A 12,319-nucleotide genomic window follows, 5' to 3' on the forward strand; every position below is an offset into this window, starting at 1 on the left:
AATTTTTTGTAAGGTTTTATTCCCTACTATTTAATTCATTGTAGTAAATTCACACCGTGAATAACATGTAGGATCCTAAACTCAATATTTAAACTTGTCAGATAAATTATTGTTTTCTTTTGGAAAGCACTTAAATCTGCTGTATAAATAATGTGGCACCAGTTATCTGTTATAATCTTTAAAGTATATAATTACACGTATTAACTATTGTATGGATTTACTGTATTTCATTATTTGTTTATATGCGTACAACTGTTCGGTTTGTCTAAAAATTAAAAAAAAATCCAAAATATCACGTGATTTGCATACGCATGGAAACCTCTCATGGCGCATGCGCTGTTTAGGGAACTGAGGGAGGGAATGTTTGAAAGAGGCCTGTTGGATTATTTTAATTTCTTGAAAAGATGGACTTGGATAAAACTACCAGACTTCAAGAGGACAAAGAACCCATGTCAGGGTGAGTTAATGCTGCATTTCCGCCTTTTCAGACTCATGTAAAGAGTCACATTTAGTCACGAGTACAGTTCTTCTGCTTTTCTTCCGGATTCTAGCCTTCCGCTAGCTAGGCTATGTTTTTAGCACCCAAAGGTGGGCGTTCCACCACAGAAGGTAATTCTGCAGTTTGTAAGGACTTAATTTAATGTAAAGATTAGTATAGCAAAATTTTAAAAAGTCGGAAATTTGATTAAAAAGGAAGAGTGAAAAGAATGAAAACTAGATAGCAAAAAGGACTGAACTAGTTAGCTTAGAGCAGTTAATACATGATTGAATTGGCTAAAAGTAAGAAATAGCCAACTTAAAGTAAATGACTAGTTCTCTTAATAAACTATTAAACATTTGGCTGAAAATAGGTGGTAAGTGGTTAGCTACAACTAATAGTTAGCCAGCTGAAAGCAATGGATGAATTAAAGTGAAGTAATGGATGAAATAGTTAGCTAACTGGCAGTAATGAAGAAATGTCAGCACATGTGCTAAAGCTAATAAAGACACAGTTTAAAACAACAGAAAAACGATATGTTGAAACTTTTGTTCGCTATCTGAAAACAACATGAATTTTTCGGTAAAACTAATAATTAACTAGCACAAAGTTGCATATGCATGAGTGTCTAAAACTAACAAGTAGGTGAAAATAGATGAATGGTTAACTAAGACTGATAAATAGCTAGTTGGAATTAATACAATATACAGTGAGCTAAAACAAACAAAAATAGCTAATGAAAATAACAGGTAAATGGTTTGCTAATCTAACAACTGTCTTAAAGTAATTGATAAGTAGTTGTATATACTAACTGACTGTAATGAATGAATGGTTAGCTACAACGAATACTTAACTGGCTGAAAATACAATAAGAAATGCTAGGTAAAACTAATAATTAACTAGTATAAAGTAAAAGATGAATGGTTAGGTAAAACTAATACATAGCTAGCTGAAACTAACAGATCAATTATTAAAATATATACTTAAGTATTGGATAAATAGTCCCTTTAAATAGCTAGGTTGATTATAATGCTAGAATTAGTCTACTAGAAAATGGTTTTCAGAGTAACAGTTTAAAAGTCAGTTAAAATATTGGATATGATCTTTGAAAATTGGAAAAGTAGATGAATATTTGGCTACATGTAATATCACGTGGCTGACACATCTATGTTCTGCCTCTGAATAGTAGCCCTAATATAAAATTTTCCAAGCAGATCAAAACACTGACTGTTAAATTGTATGAAAATGATTTAAAGTCAAATCTGGAACTAACCTGATGCATTTCAGACATGCAGCATTATCTTACTTTAAGCCCTGAAATCATATGCAAAGTTCAGCATTTAATTAGCAGAATTGCTTTGCAATCCTTACCACTGTCATTTCAGCTGAATAATAAATATGTCCTGGTGCAGTTCATTATTCATAGCTGCAGAGGGCTTGGACCTAATTGAATGGCTACATGAATCACAGTGTTATTTTATCCTTGGAGGTGGAGTTGATGTTGACTGTGCACTTTACCCAGAAATTCTCCATCTCCCTGTCTGTTGTGCTGCACTCTGTCACCGAGAGTGACGAGCTGTTTGAAAGCCTCACAAGTTTTATGCTGGTGTTTGTGGAAAACTTGGCTGCCAGTGTGTTGTGGTGGTATTAAAGTCCAGGACTCTGCTCCTCACAGGCTCTTTAAAAACTAGGATTTGGTTGCTGGTAGCTAAATCTGGCTTTGCCAGGCCTTAATCTTGGCTAGCGGGTCACTGGAACAGACTGCGACTGACATATGGGGGGACAAATCAGATGTTGTGTGTTGATATGTGTTTATCGTGTATAGAGTAGACATGCGTGTAGCATCCAGATCTGTAGCTAAATACCAAAGCCAGTTAAAGGGTTTGATTTTAGCTAATCTGAGAGTAAAATTACACCCATGAAGCAAGAAAGAGACTGTGGTCTTTTAGCTGTTTGCATTGAGGAAATCCATGTGAGCTGTTTAACTCCACTGTCTTAATTAAACTGATTTTGATGAGATAGAGTGAAGTTACCATCATTCTCTTCTGTTTTCTGTGTAAAATATTTGTGCCTGCAAAGACTTTACTCTCTGGCAGTGTTTCTGTTCAGCTTGAGGCCTGCAGATCCTGTCAGAGTTGATTATCAGTAACAAAGATAAGTGGCCAAAATCTAATACACAAGTTCTTAAAATAATTTTGAATACTCAATTATATTAGCAATAATTTAAGCTCCCAAAAGCAAATCTGATAATAATAGAAACTACTTAAATTATAGATTGTATCTTCTGGCTTCTTCAGCTTCTGTTATTAGCTGTAATTGAGATTAATGCATTTTTTCATAAATGTCAAGACAGGTATTGACTAAAGCTCCGTTATGCTCACAAAAATTCAGTCCACGCAGCAGCAATTCATCTTAATCATATATATCACTTTTTAGATGATTGGCTGAGTGGCTCCCTCTTAGTTGATGCCTTAGGAAAAATTACTTTTATTTTGCTGAATTTACCGTTATTGTTCTTCGGTGGGATGTAGGCAAACATTATAACTTTCAAACTCAGTGTATGAGTTAAGATAAAAAGGCTGCATTTCCAAATTTCCAATGAAGACCGTGTGAGGAACTGAATTGCCCATTAATATGACTTATACTCTTCTTTTTATTGAACATCCCTCTCTCTCTGAGCCTGGCCAGCGGTTCCTCTCATCTGTGCAGGAACGTATTGTATTTTGTAGCCATTACCAGCCTGCCAAGTCCTGGCTCTGTCTGCTGCAGCGCGTCCCGTCAGCCCACAGGCTCGGCCGGCTGATCGATGGACCACTTAGCGGCCGTGAGCTACACATTCCAGTCATTTGACCTGCTGAAACTGTGGGAATGGGCACGCAATCCAATAAGCATCGAGCCACAGAGACAACCGAGCTGGACCGCCGAGTTGAGGAACTTCCTCCTCCCAGAGCAATCCAGAATCAGCCGCTCGGCAGATCAGACGTTTTTCAGCTGTAGTCATATACTTATAAGATAAAGATGTAGCTCCACAATGAGATTATATACAGTGATTATTCCTTAATGTTAAGAAAGAAATTGTCCACAAAAGGCATCTAAAATAGTTCCCCAAACCAGTTTTTCACAATAGGTGGAGGAAAAGATTGGAATTTTAAAAACTTAATTTTCTACACATTTTTGCCAGAGACAGCTGAAAAAACTTAAAATTGTGTGTTTTGCTTATGTAATCTGTTAAATTCATTTCAGAATTAAATTGGCTAAAAATCAGGATATTGTTGTGTTTGTACCAGCTTTTTAAATGCATGTATTTTCTGCTTGTAAATGTTAGATTTCAGACTCATCTAGGTAATAATTTTGATAATTTAAACAATAAATTAAAAAATGAGATGCGTGAATTTGTCATTTTGGGCTCTAAAGCCTGTAATTAGCATTGTTTCTCCAAATTTTTTAATATTTTAGAGACAAATGTAGAAAATAATCAAGATGAGCAGCTTAAATGACAGAGGAAGTGATCATTTGTTACAGCATTATGGTAAACTGGTAACAAAAAAGTACCTTCAGTATAGAAACATATGAATGTAGTAGCGTTTTTGTACATTTTTTATTTTGTGCAACTTTTTTCAAGTTGCATTATCAATTTTTTCTAGTAACAAATCACTAAATAACTTACTGAAAATGACAAAGGTGCAGAAAACTATGCAGTTTCCATGACTTCTACTGAGCTTTGTAGCATCTTTCGGTGCTTTAAATTCCATTAGTGAAATTTTCTTTTTGTGTTGCCCTTGTTTAAATGCAGCTGTGTGTTTTTTTCTCAGGTAAATAAAAAAAATGACACTTTAGAGTTGGATGGTTTTCACAAGCTAGCGCACAGTGTATGATAAAACTGTTAATCCTCCCTGGACTCTGGAAGTCCAACAGCTATTCAGCATTAGATTTAATGGTTCATGTTTATTTTCAAGATCATAAAAACAACAAAAATCCTATCTGAGGATATTATATTACATGGGTGATGCACAGTTCAGGGATATAACAACAAAACAAATAACAAACTACAGCGTATGAAGCCTATGATAGTTTGCAAACACTTAAATTTACGCTGCACGATTGCGAACAAACCGATCTAATAAATTCCTGCCAAAAGGCCCACAAAAGAAGCCAAAGCCACCTGCTCTCCTGTTTTTATTGCTGCGAATGAGCAGAAATCCACCCGTTATTCTTCCTTCCTTTCTCCTCCTCCTTGCCCTCCCTTCTTCTTCTTCTTTCTCTATTAAGTCACACAGAAGGCCGTAATTCACTTTCACTAATGCAGCTCTGCAGCAGCCACTGAATTACATAAAATTATGAAACATTTCCCAGCAACCTCGTGGGTCTCGGCTACAGATGAGAAAGAAAAATCTTCCTCTGCCTTACACCTTCTTGATAAAAATCATATCTGGAGATGCAATGGAGGTTATAGCCATTTCATTTCGTCTCACCGGTGGTTTTTATATGCAAAAATGAGTTTATCCAACTATTTAGGCTGACAATAGTGTTTCATATATACGTTAAAGAAGTCACTGTTAAGCAATATTATTGACTCAATGCGTAAGTGAGGCTTTAGTGGACTTTTTATTGCAAAAATGAAGAGAATAGATGTGATTATTCATAATGAAATGGTTTAAATGAATCTTTTAAGTGTAATTTTATCTGCTATATTATTTACACCAATTTCTTCATTTAACCACAGTTTGACCTCATACTTTTTAAACTATATTTTCTTGTATTATTTTTTCATTATTGCAGCTCTTTGTGGTCCCTTTGTGTCATTTTATTGATTTTTCATCTCTCATTATTGATGCTTTGCTTTTCCTTGTGGCTTTTTTCCCACCACTTTGTCGTTGTTTGGCTTTTGTTTTTGTGTTGCTTTGCCTCTCATTTTACATCTCATCATTGTTTTGCATCTCTTTGTGGTCAGTTTGTGTCATTTTGTGGTCGTTTCATTGTTGGTACTTTGCATTCCTATGTAGTTTGTTTGTCTCTCTTTGTAGTTGTTTAGCATTTTTTGTAGTATTTGCGCATGTTATTGCTCTTGTTTTGCATTCCTTTGTGTTTTTTTTGTATCAGTTTGTAGTGTTTTTGCTTCTCTTTGTGGTGAGTTTGCATCACTTTGTGGTCATTTACTGTTTCATTGCTGTTTTTGCATTTCTCTATGACTTTTGTGTCAGTTTGCATTTCGTTGTTGTTTTTGCATCTCTTTAGGTTTGTTCCATATCACTTTATGGTAAGTTTGCATTACTTTGTAGTTGTCTTACGCTGCTTTTGCATCTTTGTTTGGCTGTTTTGCTGTTTCATTGTGCTTCTTTCATGTGTCGTGGTTGTTCTGTGTCTTATTGTGGTTGTTTCTTGCCTCTTTGTGTCGTGTGGATCTCTCTTCCTGGTTGTTTTACATTAAAGCTAAACATTTTGTATGAAAACATCTAATTGCGATTTTTCTCGCAGATATTGTAATTGCAGTTTAATTTGCTGTATATGTGATGTGATGGAGCGTTGACTCTGCCTGCATTGTTTGAAGTTACAATTTCAATTCGAAATCAAACAATTGTACAGCCACTATTCATGTTTCTTGTGGTTGTCTTGCTTTTTTTGTGATCATATTACTTCTTGTTGTGTTTGTGTTGTATGTCTTCATGGTTCTTTTATGTCATTTTGTAGCTGTTTCGTGTTTTACTGATATTGTTTTGCATTTCTTTGTGGTAGCTTTGCTTTAGGTTGTGGTTTTTGCATCAGTTTGTAGACATTTGTTCTTCAATTTGTGTCTCTTTGTGGTTTCCTGATAGACTAGACCTTCAAAGAAACATTACCATTTGCTTTGAACAGAGGTTGTGACACTAACAAGCCCACTGTCTATCAAATTCTCCCTCTAATAGTGCAGGGCCCTGTGCCACCACTTTTATGAAATCGAAAATATCATCTAGTCAGTTGAATAAGAAACAAGCTGAATTGTCCCAGAAATATGAATTCTGGCTCGTTTTTGATCACTTCACTCTGTCAGAGCGGTCTAGTAATCAGATTTGTTATCCTTCCATCTCGCCCCCGTTAGCTCGGTTAGCGGAGAGCAGTCGGAGACCTTGGAGGAGCCTGAGTGCCAGCAGATAATGCAGGGAGGATCCAGACAGACCATCATATTGATGAGTCCTGGGGGCTGAGAGAACGGTGAGAAAGATGTGGCGCCGTGCGGACATTAGTCTGAAAGGACATTAAGCCTTCTGCTTCTTCCAGACAAACTGCAGCGATCTGAGGAAAGGCCGAACAGTAAATATGATTGCAGTTAATATCACTCAGAGAGGTGATACCATGTTCTCTTAGTCGTCCACCACTCACAAGCCAAGTAAGCCCACCCTTTAGAGATCCACATGCATGGGCTGAACTAGATATATGGATTTTTTTTGGCTTGTGACCCTTAAAATCAAGCAGTGTTTTCTTGTAGGGTTATGGTTTTAGTTTGAGAAGAGGCTGATTGATTTTTCTCTCTCAGATTTGTCTGTTAAAAGATTTTATGAAAGTTTAAGAAAAGGTTAAAGGTGAAAGTATTTCTAAACAAGAAGCTACTCTGAAGAACTTTTCTGTTTTTTTCTTTTATATCTCTGACTTCTTTATGTTTATTTTGGAAATGTTTGGGGACTCCCAAGTTTCTTCTTCTGGCCTCATCTAAGTTGCTAGATGAAATGAATATTCCATTGATCTTTACATATGAAATACATCACCATCCCTTTGAAATAAGCTCAGCAGTTAGCACATACTGTAAGTACCACATAAATTCATATAGTTACGGCTCATTTTAATGGTTTTAATCGAAGTTTTCGTTGCAAAAAGTATCTTTTTTTTTTAGCAATTATAGAATGTTTTGTTTTATATTTACTCTATATGTACACACAACAGAATTGCAGATTGCAGACAATTTATTACTGCACTGTAACTGCAATAAAACAATTTTTGTTGCTCTTATTTTTTTAAATATATATTTTTATCCTGCTGTAATTGATTTTTCTATTAAATTTGGTTGTTTTAATGAATCCTTCCCTGCTTTATACAATCTAGCACAGTGCTAATTTAATAAGAGATGATTTGTGAGGCTATAATCTCTTTAGAAATTGAGACTGTCATTGCCAACTGGTAATTTTACAGAGCTGCTGTATGTTGTGTAATGTTGTTATCAAGTGCCATTAGACAAAATATGGGTTAAATGCACTCATTAGACTTTTAAAAAGCAAAAGAAGAACCCACGAAGAATTACCTGGTATAGTGGCACTTATTTTGTCTCTATTTCGTCTTCTTTAGCCTCTAATTTTCTCTCTACCAGCTGAATTTTCTTTGACCTCAGCAGACCTTGTTATGCCACTCCTGTCCACCAGTTGTCCTCGTAAATTTTCTAGCTTTTGCCGATCACCTCTGCTCCTCCCTGCACACCTGGCACTCATTTCACCATCAGCTGCACAGTAAACTGTACTTCGGCTGACCTGTATGGTAATATGTACTGTTTTTATTATCTGGTTTTGTTGGTGCATCTTGTAGCTTTTTTTCAGAGGGGTTGTGGTGCAGATTTAGTCCATTTTTAAGAGCAATGTAAGTTGTAAATACAACATTGTGTACAGTAATCTACTGTGCTGCAGTTAGTTTGCCTAGTCTGTTCTGTGTTTTTTTGTCTTTTACTGGTTAAACAAAGGAAAAAAAAATCTACAAAGGCACAATGAGAAACTTCAGCATTCAGTTTGAGAACAGACGGTTTAATGTGTGTGCATTACAGCTGCCTCATGTGCAGTGTTTTTGCAGTTTGCACAGAGGTTATCTTCTTTAAAAAGTGTATAGACAGACTTGCTCCTGAGACTGGTTTAATTATGTGAAGCTTACGCTGTGCAGCAAAAGCTTAAGGTGACATTTCTTTCCAGACGTTTATCTCATCATAAAGGAAAAAGTTAGTTTTAATGTCTTGCTGTCGGGTAGTTTGTTACTGAAAAAACACATATCTGCTTATGCTCTAATTGGCAATCATTGTAATTAAACCGCTGACTTTCCGGCTATAGGCTTCCTTAATTACTATGTGGGGAGAAAAGCAGCTTGAGAGTCTGCAGTATGTCCTCCAGAAGAATATTATCGTATCATTACTGCACTGTCCACTAGTGCGTGTATTTGGCTTTACTTTCTATGGATTTCATATTGACATTTTTCCCTCTACGGGACAATGCTTGGATAGATTTTTACTGTGGTGTTTTCTATAGAGAATTCCATCCTTTATGCTCTGCTCTCTGATAATAATGATGCAGGCCTGATGCACAACATCTCCTGCACTGCAGAGATGATTCATCGCTGTTCTCCAGCATCACTTCTTTTATCTGATTTCTCTGCTCTGGTTGCTTTTGCAAAAATGAATGTTTGAAAGAAAAAAAAGAAGGGTGTTGGGATTTGTTTTAGCACAAAATATGTACATTTCTGCTTTGTCATTCTGCTTGCAGGAAGAGACAAGAGAAGGGACTGACATGAAAGGCAGTTTAGAGAGGCTGTGTTGTTTCCCTGCAGGGACGGCTGGCTGCAGTTTTAATAGTAAGTAAATAGTTGGCTTTATCATTCTGTGCTATAACACATCTGGACTCTGCACAAAGAATTGGCTCACACAGTCTCCTGCATGCGTCCTGTTATCTAATGGCAGATCCATCTAGCTGGTCCCTCCGGAGCTGACTGAACACGCACACAGACCCAGTTTATAGCCTATTTGTGGGGTCAGAAGACAGCCTGGACGTCCAGCTCCACCCTTCATCGTGGACATCAGGCCGGCCTTTCTCCCCGGAGGAGGAGGTGAGCAGATGTCTCTAAATCAGTTTGGCCAAAGACCCGAAACAACCTCCGCTGCAATTAATGGGGATGTTTGTAGCGCAGAGAGCATCGCTGTCCAGCTGAACTGCTGCAACAGGTCAGGACTCAAAGTGTGTTTAATATTAATTACTTTTAAGTTTATTTCACAGGGACAATAGGTAACAGCAACTTTTAATTGTTCACCTTAACACCCGGGGATACATGACAAAATAATGAATTAAAGCTAAAAGAAACCATTGTCACAACTTCTTCCAAACTAAGATGAGATCAATTTTAGTAATCCCTTACTGGTAAAATTCACATGTTACAGCAGCTAGATAAAAATGAAGCACAGTGAACAACAAAACAAGAAATATTAAACAGCAATAAAGGTAAAAAAAAAAAAAAAAAAAATAAAGAATATATACACTTGCTGGAAAATTGTACCTAAATCGCAGGATAAACATGGTAAAATAAAAATTTAAGTTACAAAGATAACTTGTTTTTGCACAAGCATGACAAGTTATTGAATGTAGCATCTAACTTGACAATTATTAAAATAATAAAGCTGTGTAGGTGACTTCTTTAGTTAAAAATGAGATAACATTTTCTAAGAAGAAAATTCCATAAATTGATGTCTTGAACATTCATCATAGGCGAAAATAGCAACTGAACAAATACAATTATGAGATGAAATGAATATTCCATTAATCTTTACATGTAAACTCAACAGTTAGAACATATCGTATGTACCATATATGTAACATTCATATAGTTAAGGCTCATTTTGATGCCTTTAATTGAAGTTTTCAGTCAAAAAAATATTTTTTAAGCAGTTATAGTATGTTTAGTTTTATATTTACTCAATATATGTTTGCACAACAAAATTAAAGATTGCTTTTATGATTATAAGTTATATTTTTAGTTAATCAGACAGTTAAAGAAGATTGGTCCTTTGGTCTCCTTTCACACTGAATGGTTGCTTTAATGTCAATATAAGTTTTGTTTATGGTGAGAACTGTGGGTGCTGATCAGACTAATGTAAACCAATACTTTTTATATATAACTAAACACATAGCTACATCAGTTGAGCATTTAGGACTCTGACTTTTCTTATTCTACCTTTTGATTTGACTTCCTGTGAAGAGCAACACATGTGGGTCAACTCTGAATTTAACTGAATAAAACCTCGTGTCTGCATGTCCACATGTGCATGTTTGTGTGTGCAGTTCACTTCTTTGTGTCCTGGGGTTCGTGGCGGTCAGGACATGAAAAGAAGGGGGCGCAGAGACAGACTGGAAACACCCCCAATTACCATGTGAATGTGATGGTGGTGGTGGTGGTGGTGGTGGTGGTGGTGGTGGGGGATTACAGCATCATTAGGATGCTGTGTGTCCAGTCTGTGAGCTACATGCAGCCAGACAAAGAGCGAGCAGCCGCTGAGTAGCTGGATGTGGGCAGCAGCAACCTCAGCTTCAGTCCTGTCCTTATTGGAGAGGAGGGGGAGGGGAGAAGCTCAGGGAGAAGCAGCCAATCAGATCCAATTAGACGCCACAACACGTAAGAGTGAAATAAAGGCACAAGAGGAGACTAAAAGAAAGGAGGCTTTCTGACAGCAGTGACCATCTTTGCAGCATCTTGCAGCTCCAGTTTGTGCCACTTTTAGTTGTGTCATTACATCTGACTCACAAAAACAATCAGTTTTTCTACAAGATAATCCTCTTGAGATATTAAATCAGAAAGGTCAAACAAAGATTATAACCAGAAGGAACATATTTGTTCAGTTTAGCCTTTTTTCAAGAGTTTTAAAGTGTTATTATCAGGACATATGTTTAATGGCACTTGGAGGTTGTGAAACAAGCTAAAAAAACTAATGTTAGCAAACATGTCAAGACATTTAAAACATTTGCTTTCATTTAAAGATGTGTTTGTGGCTACCAGAAAGTTATTTCTTGTAGCTCTATGTTTGCCTCCACCTACTCCCTTTAGCTGCTAAATGCTAATAAAATTGCTTTATTTACTAACCAGCTGGACAAGAGATTGAACCAAATCAAAATGGGCACTGGAAAACCAAAGCAGTTAGCTTAAAGATGCTAAAAAACAAAACAAAGATAAACAAGAAAAGCACTCAGAGAGCGCAGTACTCCGCCAAGGCTGCTCATTCCCCCCTATGGCATTGTCAGAAATGCAACATTTTTGCGTGACCTAAATATGTAGCGGAATTGATGGGACTCGGAAAAACGCCCACAATTTAATCAATTGTTTCTTGTATGATTTCTGACGGATAAGTCCCAATAAATCCGCAGTGGTCAATTTGTAGCAGGATTCCAATCATGCGATTGTCAGCGGGCAGCTGGTAGCATTCACTTGTTGTAGTTGCAGTGACACTGTGCTGATATCTTACAATGATACAGAAATCATGTTTCTCTACAAGTAGCCAGGGTTACTCAAAAAGAATAAACCGATTTCATTCCGCAATATTTTAATAAGGAAAAACAATAGAAAACTCCAGCCAAGTCACAAGTATTCTACTCACAATCAACTTGTATTTCCTGTCTTACAAGTGTTCAATGTGGCCACCACCTGCAGCACGGACAACATCAATGCGATAAGAGAATCCTTCCCAGATGCGTATCAGCATATCACGATCCACTGAATTGATCGCTGTTGTTATTCGATGTCATTTGATGACCTTGAACATCAAATAACACAGCACAGAGTGACTTCAGACCGAGAGAGAATGCTGCGTCCGATGCAAAATACTGCATTTAATTTATCAATAACTGGTCAATAAAAATACAGATACAGATAAATGGAGAAATGCAATAATTGGCCAGGCTGGTTATTCATTTTTAAGAGAAGAAACGAGTGGTGGTGTGACTGAAGAGGCAGAAATTGTGAGGAAAAATGCAAACTCTCATCCCCTCTGTGGCATCTTTCACTGATGTTGTGAGCAGATAGAGCTTTGGAGATGTGAAGGGAGGAGGAGGACGGTGAGGGGAGGGGCTGAGAGAGGCA

The 12,319-nt window shown here is 36.8% G+C and overlaps 1 long non-coding RNA gene across 1 annotated transcript; it reads left to right on the plus strand.

Moving 5' to 3' along the window:
* Positions 1 to 358: 358 nt before the first annotated feature.
* Positions 359 to 9,712, plus strand: LOC118469790 (uncharacterized). Its single transcript, XR_004846761.2, has 3 exons — positions 359 to 457; positions 8,965 to 9,052; positions 9,159 to 9,712. It is a non-coding gene; the product is annotated as an uncharacterized LOC118469790 (long non-coding RNA).
* Positions 9,713 to 12,319: the final 2,607 nt, after the last annotated feature.

The sequence above is a fragment of the Amphiprion ocellaris genome, chromosome 19, assembly GCF_022539595.1.
Source record: "Amphiprion ocellaris isolate individual 3 ecotype Okinawa chromosome 19, ASM2253959v1, whole genome shotgun sequence".
NCBI lineage: Eukaryota > Metazoa > Chordata > Actinopteri > Pomacentridae > Amphiprion > Amphiprion ocellaris.